Source organism: Stegodyphus dumicola, chromosome 10 (genome assembly GCF_044657685.1).
Source record: "Stegodyphus dumicola isolate Sdum_Otavi_A_Nest chromosome 10, ASM4465768v1".
In the NCBI taxonomy this organism is placed as follows: Eukaryota; Metazoa; Arthropoda; class Arachnida; order Araneae; family Eresidae; genus Stegodyphus; species Stegodyphus dumicola.
Window position 1 is genome coordinate 4,855,677 of NC_140777.1, and position 15,407 is coordinate 4,871,083.

The 15,407-nt window shown below is 35.7% G+C and overlaps 1 long non-coding RNA gene across 1 annotated transcript in view; it reads right to left on the reverse strand.

Annotated features, from left to right (window-relative positions):
- Positions 1–3,685, reverse strand: part of LOC146994854 (uncharacterized) — a 75,998-nt gene extending 72,313 nt beyond the window's left edge. The window contains exon 1 of the long non-coding RNA XR_015043265.1: positions 3,466–3,685. This is a non-coding gene — a long non-coding RNA (uncharacterized LOC146994854). The remainder of the gene's footprint in view (positions 1–3,465) is intronic.
- Positions 3,686–15,407: the final 11,722 nt, after the last annotated feature.

A 15,407-nucleotide genomic window follows, 5' to 3' on the forward strand; every position in this document is an offset into this window, starting at 1 on the left:
CACTTGTTTATTAATCCAAAGTTAGTTTAGTTAGAGTTTAGTTAATATTTTTATATTCCTACGTTCAGACCACAAGTGGTTGGTCTCTGTATTCCGAAGTCCGGAGATCATTGTAAAGAGAGAAAAATAAAGGGTTTCGTATACCCTTCCTGTGTATCTTGTCTACTTCCCACATTTATTGAACATAGCTTTAGTAAGCTCCCTGTTCCGAGTCAGGTCATTTAATGTTCCCAAAGCAAGTAAGGAGGAACACTGAACCTGATAATGTTGCGCCAAACAAAAGGTTGTGTATTTCCAAAACTTAAAAATAAAGACAAGAAACCATGCACTATTCAATGCACACTGCATGGAAATTTAAGACAACGTTACATTCAAGTATAAAATAGCAAGTGTATAATAAAACCTGCAAAAACATCAAACACATAAAATTCTTTTACAAAGAACTAGGATATGAAAGCACTAAGACCATGAAATGCAAATAGAAAAACTCTATAGTCAAAGGATAAATTTTCATTATACGAATATAACTAGATCCCGGTGGACTTTCGAAGGAAAACTGGTTCTTATACAAGTTACACATTGGGGAAGCCACGAAGACGTCCCTGCAGCCAGCCGATTTGACTGGAATGGAACACAGGTCAAAGCTACCAGTGTTCAGCAACTTTACCGCTCAGCCGCTAATGAAACTTTCAAATCATATCCATTGCACTTAGGTCAATGCAGATATTGGAAGTTCTGACCGTGGAAATCCATGCAGATATCGGAATTTCTGACTATTTAGTAAATATAATGCTACTTATATAGACGTTACTCACAGACAGGAAAGAACGAAACACATGAGAGATTTTTCTCTGCATTAAGTAAGAAAATACAATCATGACAGCAAAAATCATTTATAATTGAAGTTAAACTATTACGAGAAAACTATTAATTATGTCTATTATAAGAACGCTTTCTCTTCCGCAGAAGTGAAGGGCTGCAGCACCCGATCAGTGCTTGAAAAAGATGGTGCAATACTAAGGTTATTGTTAGAAAAGAGTGTTTACTGTTAGAAAAGAGTGTTAAATTGTTAAAAACTAAGGCTCTGGTGTAGAACTGGGTGCCCCTTCGATTAGCGATAAATTTTGGGAATGAAATCTCATTTCTGGTTACTACAGTTGGGGAAAAAAATTGCCCCGACTGGGGTGGGAAAAAATTGCCCCAAATAGGGTGGAAAAAAATTGACCCAACTGGGGTGGAAAAAAAATTGCCCCAACTGGGGTGGGAAAAAAATTGCTCCAACTGGGGTGGGGAAAAATTGCCCCAATTGGGGTGGGGGAAAATTGCCACAACTAGGGTGGGAAAAAATTGCCACAACTGGGGTGAGAAAAAATTGCCCCAAGCTGTGAACGTCCAAGCCTCTAGCAATAAAACGGTCAATCAAACGGGATGCAGATGGCCGTTTAGATAATTTTATAAAGAACTACCGTATTTTTCTCATTAAATTCATCCTTCTTCTTTAATAATTACTTTATACTAAATGCGATAAAATGTTTCATCATCAAATTTTTTAATGTATCTCAGGTTTCTAGCAGCGAGGTTCAAAATTAAACTCTCGACCATCACTTTACTGAATGACGGTTATGTTATGAAATTCTGCACAAATAGGTAATCTAAAATTTTTATTTCCCTAACAGGACAAAATTCTATCCATGCTTCGTGTTATAGTTATAAACTAACTTCTGCTGTGCCACTAATTGCTATTGTAATCTACTTTACAAGTATTATTTAATTTGCTATTTTTTAATTTATTAAGATGAATATGATTCCCTCGCAGTGTAGAGACATTAGGATATTTGGAAGCAGGAAACGTGAAACATGAGCAATGCCCTTGCTGGGACTCGAACCTCAGACCTCTTAATACGCACCGAGTGTGTTGACCATTATACCACGAAAGCACGGTAGGAAGGCGAGAGAAATACTTTCTCCATCAATTGTGGCAACAGTTTGAAAAGTGAAACGAACATTACTGAACCAACGCAAAATCGCAAAGCAAAAACAATAGTCCTTCAAGGACAAAACCCCTTTGGACTAAAACGTAATTGGGAATAGGACATTTAGTAATTAAATATTCAATTATTACTTTACTCTGTAGATAAATACTGTAATAAATCTATTACGGTGGATGAAATTAAATAAAAGGAACTGCAAACCTACGTATTCATCTGATATATATCCCCTAGATACGAACAGCATTTATATGCTTATCTTATATTTAAAATGTATCCTTTTTACCCAAACTCATTACATGCGAGGATGACATCTTATAAAAGTTGCATGTTACCTTCCAGTAGAGAAAATATAGTAAAGTAACATATATGCTTTGCTTTGTTTCTTTCATTGGCGAGTTGACGCGCTTGCTTTAGTGTTTCTGTGCAAATCGTGTGTGAAAATACTCCAGAACACTCTAAATCAGGGCTTCTTAGACTTCTTTCAGTCGCGACCCCTTTTTTCCACTGAGATTTTTTCGCGGCACCATAAGCATTGCCCAAACTTTTGCAATTTTAAGTCATTAATTTTATTTCTAATTTTAAAACATAGAACAATGTGAACATTTTCAACGAGTAACAGACGAAATGACAGTGTCACGTGCAAAGCAAGTAAAATGAACGTTTATATTGTAAAAAGAATGCGTCAAAACGTTTTCGTTTTTCGATTTTGTCTGTATGGTCTTATCTTTATCCATCTTCAGATTTATTGTGTAAAACTATTTGTTAATTGTAAAATTATTATTATAAGTCAAAGAAATATCAAAGCTCATAAAATGTTTGGCGACACTCTGCTGCAGGTGACCTACAGTTTAAGAGACTCTGCTCTAAATACACTGAGAATACTCGTAGAAAGTCTATGTACAATGACACAGTATTCATATCCAGCTTCGCCTCACTATTTCAGTGAAGTATATATAAGTAATATTCAATACAAAAATCCGTGCAAAAGATGTGAAAATACTCCAATACATTCCTAATATACAGAAACTACTCATAAAAAGCTTACCCACAATGAAGCACAGTTTTCAGATGTATGTCTGTTTCTTAATTTCAAAACAATATAATAAGGTAATAACAGAATAGGGTGTGCATACGGTGTGAAAATAAGTTTAAGCACTGATAAAACACAAATAAATATTTGTTCTTTAAAAGTACGGTAATAATTTCAGTACTCAATCGTACTCATGTATACATATCAGATATAAATAATTATCACGTTTTCCTCCAAATAACACAAATAAATAGACAGAAAGTTATTCAAGAAAGATTTGCCAATACAGTTTACACACGCATTCATCGATATCACTTCAAAGTATTGAGTAATGTGCAATTTCTCACTATCATATGCTACGAAACAAAATGATTCCCAAATTCCTGTAAAATTTATAAAAATCTGTTTAATGTGTAAAATAACGAAGCAAAACGAAATACATACCGAATCGCTTCGAGGTGAACCAACTCGCACAGCTTTTAGGCCAAACGACTTCAAATCAAAATTCAGCAAACATAAACAATCCATTCTGCTACCCGCTGAATATGCTTGTAGCTCTCCAAATAAATGTTATAAATGTACACTACATCTCAAACAACTTCAGATCACATTTTAATGTAAAATAAAACGCGAAATTTCATATACACGATGTAATTACCAAAAAATAATGATAAATTGAAGAGCTCGCATAACCACAGACAGCAATGGCGCCGAGCATGCGCAGAACCAAACATTAATGCCGTAATCGAGTACCCAATGACTCGCCAGCGGCCAAGCGGTAAAGTCGCCGAACGCTGGTAGTTCGGTTCGAGGTTCGAATCCCGAGAACGGGCTGTCTGCATGAGCGTTTTCGCGGTGTTCCCAAAGTATTCCATTAATAAATCTTAAATGTGTCCATCATTAATACGAAGTTTTCGTTTTCAAACTGCTAATTTTAATGCGGAAAATTGTATTTTAAAAATGGTTAAACAAACTGTATTATGAAAGAGTTGAGTTTCAAGACATAATCAGCAGTGTTTTCTTACGCACAATTGTAGTACAGGTTAGCACACTGGGCGCGTATTCGAGAAATCCGGGTTCGGGTCCCGGCGAGAGCATTGCTCATTTTTCATGTACTGTTGCTTCAGAAATATACAATATCTTTATGAGAGAACTAATCTTTATTTGTCTTATGCACGATCGATAAAGAAAAACAAATTGAAATTTATGTCAAATATATTCTTATTTTAATTTTCAGTCCCTCTTCCAGAGAAAGGCAATCTAAATAAAATATATTACTTTGTAGAAAAGACATTAGGAATTTTTCGAAAGCAGGAGAAGCGAAAAATGAGCAGTGCCCTCACCAGGACTCGAACCACGGACATCTCGAAAACGCGTCGAGCGTGGTGACCACTACACATGGCATGCTAAGACGGAAGAAATACTTTATATACTCCCCCTTTTAAAGTGCGACTACGGATTAGGGGACCCAATTGTTGTTACACATATAATGCATGCATGAACACATGTATCTGTCCATACATACATTTCTGGATCGGGTCCTGGTAACAGAACAGTACACTCGTTTAAAAATTAAATTTACGCCCAAAATTCAAAAGAAAAAAAAGCAGCATTTTATCTCATATTTTTGTCACCAATCTAGTATACAACTGTATGAAAACCTGTTACCAAAACTACATTTCTAAAAGAATAAAACTATTCAAAATAATGCGATAAAATCAAAAAGATAAAAAAATCCGATTCGAATTTCGAAAAGAAATCGCTTTCAAGGTACACTGTTCTAGATGCACCTATGTACCAAAGTTCGTAGCCCTGGGTCTATTATTTTAAGCGCAGCACGAACAAAAGACACACAGACACTTTCTTTTATTATATGTAGAGATTAGTTAAAAAATTAAATCTATTTTAGAATTTTTTATTTCGTAACCTTGCATTAGCAACAGAAGTTCAATTTAAAAAGGTTATATAATTGCCTATGTTAAGTTTCGCTTAAGTGTTCGTTTAGAAAGTCCTCCACGAAGGCGTCCCTTCCCTTAGGCAGATAGCCCTCGTGTGCTTTGCCATAATTAAATTAAATACACCAGCTTAAGTGTTCGAAATGGCTTTTTGTCTATTAAAATCATGTTACTCATCATTAACTCCGTTCTACTTCCTATGCTATGTTATGCTTGCTTTCCTTCGACGCAGAACTAATCGGAAAGTCTTGCAGACTGTACAGAAATGTGTAGTTGGTGTTCTTGCAAACTGCACACAAATCTAAGTGCAAAACTCCCCTTCCTATATACGAAATTAAGAGGATTCCTGAAGAATTAAATATTGTGCAGCTCTGAACCTTTTATTTTCACTCATTTTAAACGTTTCACAACAATCCACACACTGTCAGCAGTAAAACAAAAAAAATATACAACTGTGATGTTATTTAACGGTAAAAGACCTAAATATATTTTAAGTGCCACTTGCTCCATCAATTACTATAATTATTATCTGAAAAATGCATATATATATGCATATATATAAAATATAAAATACCTACCATTTTAATAATAAATTACAAATAGCCTTTTACATTTGATATGCATTGGGCTGTGGACAGTTCACGGGAGGGTGACTCCCACGTGACTACCACTGTCCAATCTGTGTTTTACAGAAAGGATGAATTTGAATATTTTGTTTAGCTAATCTGTTGCACTTAGTTGTGCCATTTGTCTTCATTTAGATCGCGATATTAGTTTAATTATTCCAATCTAGGTAACCTGTTTCAAAACTTGATAATTATTAATATTTCCAATATTTCTCATTGTACGCGTAAGCTGGTGACCACCCACGTGACAGGCTCCTGCCAATCATCTCCCTTACTCCACCTACATTTCACAAAATTTGACAAGTTTCGCCTAGTTGGCGCGGCGTAAATCGCCTTAATTAAAAACTTAAGTACCAACGCCTTAGGGCAATTTACCAACAGAGAAGGTTAAAGTAGCGGTTGGCTACTAATTGCCGCCTAGCCATTGACTCGATTTCGATTTCATTTGATCATGCTTAGCCGGATGATCATGTCACACATAGCCACGCCCACAAGATATAACTATTATACTTTTTGGAATCGTATTTTATTTTCTGCATTTATGACTGCAACACACACCTTTCATGAACTGATTTAGTACTATTTTATGTATAACTATTGCAAAACTTCAGATTTACAGCGCTACGATGCCTGGATACCTCATCGCCAACTAGATATCTTATCGCTCATCAAGTGACATTCGTCACACCCCCTGCATCTGCTATCCTGTCTCCACGAGAACTACGTTCGGCATTTCCTTACCTGCAGCGCTCCTAGAAGCACCAAAGTTCGATAGCCGGAACACAACCTACAATTTCGCAGGTTAATAGCGGCAAATAAAGCAAGTTGGAGTTTTGATCATGCTCCCCTTTTCATGCCAAAAATAGCAAAGCAGTAACTTTTCTGATATAATCTCTACTTCTTGTAATTCTGAAAAAAGATGCGTCATCTGACCTCAGTCGCGAAATGACTCCTGGAATGCGATGAAATCTTAACCCATCATCCTAATATTAAACTGTTACGTGTCTGAAATTTAATTTGCTTAATGTAAACATTCTTGCAATAGGATCCCGAACTATCATCTGTTTAATGTATTCGTACTTTGGCTCGCTTGTCATTCGCCCTTCTTTTGTTCCACTACAATAATTTACTCGTTTACAAAACTAACATCCTCTGTCCTTGTTTTTAGTCCAAAGGGATTTGAATCCCGAAGGACTATTAGTTTCGTTTTGGCATTTTGCGTCGGACTCATAAATGTCGGTTTACTTTTCAAACTGTTGCCACAAAATGTTAGAGTCCTGCATTATATTTGAAGAAATTAAATAATGAAAAATCTGCATAAATGTATGTATATTTCTCGTATTGTGATAAAACAACGGTACATAGAGTCATCGAATTTTGAATAACGTAATCCTCCAACGAATATGAGCATGTGGAAGACCAAATTTGAAATTTGAAATTTGTTTTATGATCGATTTCCTATTTTTTAAAACTTTGACGAATTTTTGATTAACAAACTCAAGGATTTCAAAGCGAGCAATGGCAACGTTGTGCAGAAAAAACATTTTTATCTCCAGCGCGTGAGTCTCTGTATTGGAAATTCTAAAGATAGGCTCGTTTTAAAACTATTTTGCGATATTGCTGTTGCACTGGATCTTATGGTTTAAGTGCGAGGAACATGATATTTAATAAAGAAAGGTAACACACAAAATGTTAAAAAACGCCCCTTTGGACGTAATTTAAAATCTGAAACATTTCAGATTTTTTTTTTTTTTTTTGTATTGTATTGTTTCAGAAATGTATTACGTCGTAGATAAATTCCGGTTTGCTTATTCGAGTCCGTAATGTAGCGATGTGGAAAACCTTTGAAGAATGTTTAAAAATAAATTACATGTTTTTCTTTTAAAATAATATAGAGTGATAACACTTGGTCGCTACAGTTTCAAAAGTGATTCAGTGTTTTACAGTGATTGAACGCAAAATCCAGTTTCGAGACTAATAACACTTCTGAGCAAACTCTCCTGTGGTCTAATAAAGAAAATAAGGTACAAAAAAAATCAGAGAGGTTTCAGATTTTATATTACGCCCAAAGGGGCGTTTTCTTAACGTTTTGTGAGTTACCTTTTTTATTTCACGTTCTTCGCTCTTAAACCTGTAGGGTTTATATTTATTTTAACTAACATTTATCTTTCCTGTCAAGCCTTACTTTCCCCTGGAACTGCCAATGCCAGAACATGTAAATTTTAGTAGAACTCGCAAGGATTCAAATTATCAGCGGAATTATTCTGAGTTAAATAGAAAGGAGACGAGTTCGAAGTGTGCTTTCTTGCTTCACGAGTGTGGAGGTGGCTAGTTAGAAATTGAAGAACCACGCGTTTCGGCCTGTGTGCTTGCCTCGGCAAATTGTTAATCTTTCAACGCAATATTCAGAGTTTACTTTAGAACGCGGTGAGGTTGAGGTTTAGAGAGCCTCGTAGTTAGTCTCTTGTTATTATCTCTTTTTTAGTTTCGTATTTTTATTTTACCGCCGGGTCGGCGTAGTTTGTGAGCGTCAAGAGCACGCATTTGTAACTTCTAAAGTTGAATAAAAAGGGACTTAAACCCTTCTCAAGACTCTGTCTACTTTCCAGTTTCAGCAGTCACCAGTTGTTGCGTGCAGGTTGGAGGCGCGCAACTTTACAAACCATAAAATTAAATTCAACAGCAATATCTAAAAATAATTTTAACAAAAAGAGCATATCTTTAGAATTTCTGATACACAGTCTCGAGCGCTAAAGATTACTCAACGATTTCAAAGCGAGTCGAGGCAACACTGTACAGAATAAAATATTTCAATCTCCACCTCGTAGGGTAGTCGATTTCTAAACTATGCTGTTTTTAAATATTTTAGCCCAAACGGCTTTAGCCAGAATGCTCTTGAAAGGACTGTCATATAAATTTCAAAAGCACCATAGTTGTACATGCTTGAATTCACGATGCGCCGTAAGTATTGGCATACATTTTTTTGTTCTTTTCAGTCTTTTCTCAGTTAATCGTATGAATTCGGCTTCACGAAACACTTTTTTGTATTTTAATTATTAACGTTCTGTGTGTTCATTTTATTTATTAAATCTCACGCACCTAGCGGTCAAGCCGCATAAAATTCCATTCAACACTAAATTCACAAAATATTTAAAAACAGCACATCTTTATTATTTTCGATAGACAGACTAGTGAGTTGCAGATAAAAATGTTGTATTCCATACAGTGTTGCACAGCTCGCTTTGAAATCGTTGAGTTTGTAAATGAAAAATTCATTATTCAAGGTTTACACAACATGAAATAGATCATAAAACAAATTGGACATTCAAAGTTTGTGCTTCCAGGTGTCCATGTTCGGATGGAGGCCTACGTTACTCAGAATTGGATGGCTCTAGGTACCGTTGTTTTCTCACAATGCGAGAAACATGCAGATTCTTTGTTAATTAATTTCTTTAAATATAATACTTTAAATAGTATCGGGTGACAACAGCTCAGATGAATGCTGAAAATATTGGCAATGTCAGTTATCAGTCAATTAAGTGTAACGTACCGAATTGAATGCATAAAGTAATTAAAATTAATGATATGCCGTCTTTTATGACACTATTTACTAATTAAAGATATGATTATTAAAATTCACATTCATTAAGTGTATTTCATTAAGTAATTCGACTGGTTTAGATAATGAGAAATTAAGGTCAATAGCCTGTTTTACAATTTGAAAAGTGAGCCGACATTTATAGTTAATCGGCTCAAAATGCTGAAACGAAAGTATTAGTTCTTGTGGGCAAATTGTTCCTTTGGACTGAAAATAACATGTCGTCTGCAATTTCCATGGCAACTGATATCGTTTTCTTTTTCTCGGTAGCGCTGCCACAACAGAAAAGTACAACTAAAATATGTCACAAAATGGCATATTTTTGCGAAAATGTGTTTGTTTGTTTTCCTATTTATATACGATTTTCGTTGCAAATTTTCGACTTAATTCTATCATCACCGATACCTATTTAGAGCAGAAACCGAGCTTTTAGTTGTTCGTTAAAAGACTTGAGAGATCAACGTAGTTCCCTTGCTAGATAATTACAATTATCCTGCCCCAATTGAATAATTTCCCATTATTGTCTGCAATAATGAACTCTGTACTATTCCGGCACTAATGAAATTATGTTCTACAATTCGTTAAAATGTTTTGCGCGAGAAAACCTGGGGAAAGTGCAGAATCGCCGACTGCTTGACGCGTTTTTAAGAATTGCACATACTCGGCATCCACATCGGTATCACATCGACCTATTTTCACTTAAAAAAAATCATCCCAGAATTGCACAAAAATGGCATCCCGCACTCTCTTGACTTTATCCATGTACACATCGACCTATTTTCACTTAAAAAGTCAAAGAAAATTGACAAAAATCCAATTCTTCTTACTCTTAAAGAAGCGCCAAACGAACGCCAATCAATTAAGTGGGCGATTCTGCACTTTAGCCGAAAATTTTTTTTTTCCAACATCCACCATTTCTTAAAATATTCTTATATCCGTGATTCTACTCAAGCAATAGTTTTCACTTTTTTTTCCCCGCCCTGCACCGTCTGCCTACCAGCGGCCGAGCGGTAAAATCGCGGAACACTGGTAGTTCGGTCCGAGGTTCGAATCCTGCGAACGGGCTGTCTGCATTGACGTTTTTGTGGTTTTCCCCATGTGTAACGTGTATACGAGGTAGTTTCCATTAGAAAGTCCTCTGCGAAGGCGTATAGATAGACCTAGGCAGATGGCCCTGAGGCGTTGCCGTTATCACATATGCCAAATACCCAATGCGCCTCTTTCACCAATACTAGACGATTTCCCTTTCCCATCCTTTCATAAACTCGAAAAATACATAAATTTAGATTCTTTTTATTGTGTTTTATAAACTAAACAAAGAAAAGTGGAAAAGTCTTCATAAATATCAAAACTTGAATAAAAGTAATTTTTTTATATTTATAAATTAAAATAGGTAATTAAAAAGCTCACCGCATTCCCCCTGAAACTATCAAACTTATCTCCCCCAAGGAATATTTCCTTTGTGGTTGAGAACCCCTACATTGAAGTTTTAAACTCATTACCAGAATACAGGTAGAAATAAAAGAAACATAAAGAGCTTCGTAAAATTCTTTGAGAGATATAAGTATATTTTAAAGCAGGGTTTCTTAAACTGCGAGTCGCCAAAAATTTTAGCAGTTTTGATATTTCTTTAACTTATAATAATTTTAGTTACCAAATACTTTTAAGCAATGTAACTGAAAATAGATAAAGATAAGACAATACAGACAAAAAAGAAAAAACGAAAACCTTTCGACGTATTCTTTAAACTGCTTTAAAATATACCCTGCTTTAAAATATAGTTTCATAATATAAATATTCATTTTCTTTGCTTTGCACGTGACGCTGTCATTTCGTCTGTTACTTATTTAAAAATTTCACATTGTTTTATGTCTTAAAGTTAATGACCTGAAACTGCAATAGTATATTACAGTGCAAGTGAAAAAATTCACAGTTTCACTCACGCGCGTGTCGGATTTGTGCAGTACTTATGGGGTCCCACAAAACTATTGTGAATATTATGGGGTCCTGGGGGTCGCGAAGAAATCTCAGTGATAAAAGGGAGGTCGCAACTGCAAAAAGTTTAAGAAACCCTGTTTTAATGTAAAGGTAAAGAAGTAGATTTCTACAAATTATTGCAAAATTCAAAGAACAAATGTAGATGTTTTAAGTTACCTATTTATTCTTTTTTTGTGTAAAACACAAGTAATTGGTAAACTATCATATTAACGAGTAAAAATGACGGTGAATCTTCGGATTATGGTAACTTGGCAAATTTTCGGCGAAACTTTGGCGACCAGCCCTGCTACAGCAACCTGCTAGTTTTTTTTTTTTTTTTTTTTTTTTTTTTTTAATGAACATTTTTTTCCAACAATCTGCTAGCCGAATGACGCTTATGCTAGAACTTTTATTGAACATAAGTGCTTAAACATGACGAAGATTAGGTGCGAAATTGGGAGAAAGTGTAGAATCTCCCACTGCATGCCGCGTTTTTAAGAATTGCATATACACGGTATCCATGTACACGTCGACCTATTTTCACTTAAACAACATCCCAGAATTGCACAAAAATGGCATTGCGCACACTCTTGACTTTATCCATGTACACATCGACCTATTTTCACTTAAAAAGTCAAAGAAAATTGACAAAAATCCAATTCTTCTTACTCTTGTAAAAAGCGCCAAACAAATAAGTGGGCGATTCTGCACTTTAGCAGCGAAATTGTTTTTAAGTGCTTATTAGCTAAAATCCCGATTGGAATTTTCCGTAAAATGTCACATTACATGTCTCATGATCCCTCATTTCTCTGAGATAAAATAATCTGTGTTTCGAACTGCGTACTTCTCAGATTATTGCTAAAGTCCTAGCTAGTAACGTTTATCGCCTTACTAAAATATTGACAAACTACCTGTTACCATATTCCAAAGATTATCCAAAATGACTTTCAGTGAAAAGAGGACACGCTGTGGAACGAAACACAATTAAATCTCGCACATTCAAATCTATGCGTACATGGGGAGAGGGGGTGATCCAGAGCATTACCTCTTCACACGCATCATAGCAACACGTCTGCACCTGAGAAAACCAAGACTAGAACAAGATGCGATTTCGTGCGTCCAATGCGCAATCAGTAATAACCATGTGAAGAAGCGCATAGCCCAAATAATGGATATTCTGGCACCAAGGGGTCTAAAAACTCTGCAACGAGTGATACTACTCAAATCATTTTGCAAACAGCAGCATCTCCGCACCAGAATGGTACCATGGGCCCTAGGAAGGCGTTGCAACTCTGGATAACTAGTATAAGGGGCATGCTTAGTGTAAGTAATAATAGGTGATCCTTACTCTTATACTTAACCTAACATCGAGTTTCAAGTATCCTATAGTTATCTATCAATCTATAAAAGAAAATAAGAATTCACTTCCTAAATTCCGGTTTAAAGATTCTAAATCAGCTGTCAGGGTAATTTGCCCTGAAATTAATAACTCTGGATAACTAGTATAAGGGGTATACTTAGTGTAAGTAATAACAGGTGGTCCTTACTCTTATACTTAACCTAACATCGAGTTTCAAGTATCCTATAGTTATCTATCAATCTATAAAAGAAAATAAGAATTCACTTCCTAAATTCCGGTTTAAAGATTCTAAATCAGCTGTCAGGGTAATTTGCCCTGAAATTAATAACTCTGGATAACTAGTATAAGGGGCATACTTAGTGTAAGTAATAACAGGTGGTCCTTACTCTTATACTTAACCTAACATCGAGTTTCAAGTATCCTATAGTTATCTATCAATCTATAAAAGAAAGTAAGAATTCACTTCCTAAATTCCGGTTTAAAGATTCTAAATCAGCTGTCAGGGTAATTTGCCCTGAAATTAATAACTCTGGATAACTAGTATAAGGGGCATACTTAGTGTAAGTAATAACAGGTGGTCCTTACTCTTATACTTAACCTAACATCGAGTTTCAAGTATCCTATAGTTATCTATCAATCTATAAAAGAAAATAAGAATTCACTTCCTAAATTCCGGTTTAAAGATTCTAAATCAGCTGTCAGCGTAATTTGCCTTGAAATTACTCTTGACGTAGCCTAAAGGAAAGAGGCACTCATAAAGCTTCTCAGCAACAAGGATTTTAATAGCGTGGCTGAAATACTTACGCATTAGAGTATGTGGGCTCACCAGCGACCGAGCGATAAAGTCTCTGAACACTGGTAGTTCGGTTCGAGATTAGGCCTATGGAATTACACCCTCAGTTCGTGTAGCAAAGCAATCACGCAATTCATATTACCCATTCTTCGCATCTGACATATCTTAGACACCAATTTGTAGTAGCAACTGTTCCCCCTCTCTTTATTTTTTAGCTTGTAATAGCTACAGTATTTTCGTTAAGAGTTCTTTCAACTATGTCTTGGAGAAAAGGAGTACCTAAAAATCTTGAAGGGCTAAAGTAGCCTAAGGTATGAAGACAGACCTTTTAGACTGAAACATAACTATAAAAAGGAAATAAGCAGTATGTTTGATGATGAAACGGTTCCAGGGAAAATATTCTTCCAGAAAAATCCCCCGATTCTTTCATAATGATGAGAACTGTAAATAAATGTACAGGACAGGACTAAGTGTGGGAAGCACCAACACATCGCCATTGGCAGAACTGGTGTCGCTCCTTCACACTAACCGTCTTAAGAAGAACACCTCCACAGGGTATACTTACGCCACGCATCGGTGTTAATTGAAACGTTATCATTAAGGCATAGAGAACTTGTGGGCCGAAAGATACAGTTGCTGGTGGCAATAACATTACAATACCATACCTTACAGTCTTTGATGGTGAAATATAACTATCAGTATACGTACACAAATAAACAAATAGAACTGAATGGAAAAACATTAAACATAATTAACTTGGTTAAGTTATTGTGATATTAATGGGATGTTTTGGGGACATTGTAGCAGTTCATAGATGGTTCACAGTTCATTGGCAGTTCATGAAAAGTTCATGGATTGAGTCAGAGTTCATATATACAGTATAGTACACCAGTTCCAGTTATGCGATTTTTGATGTGCATAACTGTGGTCGTATTGTCTAGGTACTAAATCCTTGCTACACTAAGATAATCTATCGCGACAGAGAACGCGACGAATAGATACGAAAACAGAATGTGATTTGGTGATGGAACTTTTCAAGTTTGGTTTATTTAACAATGGCAAAGCTCGCGAGGGGTATTTTCCTAAGGGGAGGGATGTCTTCATGAAGGACTTTTTAAGTGTTGGTTGGGTTATTTTGGCACAAAGCCCATGGGGGTTATGTTGCGCCAAACAAAAGGTTGTGTATTTCCAAAACTTATAAATAAAGACAAGAAACCATGCACTATTCAATGCACACTGCATGGAAATTTAAGACAACATTACATGCAAGTATAAAATAGCAAGTGTATAATAAAACCTGCAAAAACATCAAACACATAAAATTCTTTTACAAAGAACTAGGATATGAAAGAACTAAGACCATGAAATGCAAATAGAAAAACTCTATAGTCAAAGGATAAATTTTCATTATATGAATATAACTAGATCCCGGTGGACTTTCGAAGGAAAACTGGTTCTTATACAAGTTACACATTGAGGAAGCCACGAAGACGTCCCTGCAGCCAGCCGATTTGACTGGAATGGAACACAGGTCAAAGCTACCAGTGTTCAGCAACTTTACCGCTCAGCCGCTAATGAAACTTTCAAATCATATCCATTGCACTTAGGTCAATGCAGATATTGGAAGTTCTGACCGTGGAAATCCATGCAGATATCGGAATTTCTGACTATTTAGTAAATATAATGCTACTTATATAGACGTTACTCACAGACAGGAAAGAACGAAACACAGGAGAGATTTTTCTCTGCATTAAGTAAGAAAATACAATCGTGACAGCAAAAATCATTTATAATTGAAGTTAAACTATTAAGAGAAAACTATTAATTATGTCTATTATAAGAACGCTTTCTCTTCCGCAGAAGTGAAGGGCTGCAGCACCCGATCAGTGCTTGAAAAAGATGGTGCAATACTAAGGTTATTGTTAGAAAAGAGTGTTAAAAATATTGTTAGAAAAGAGTGTTTACTGTTAGAAAAGAGTGTTAAATTGTTAAAAACTAAGGCTATGGTGTAGAACTGGGTGCCCCTTCGATTAGCGATAAATTTTGGGTATGAAATCTCATTTCTGGTTACCACTGG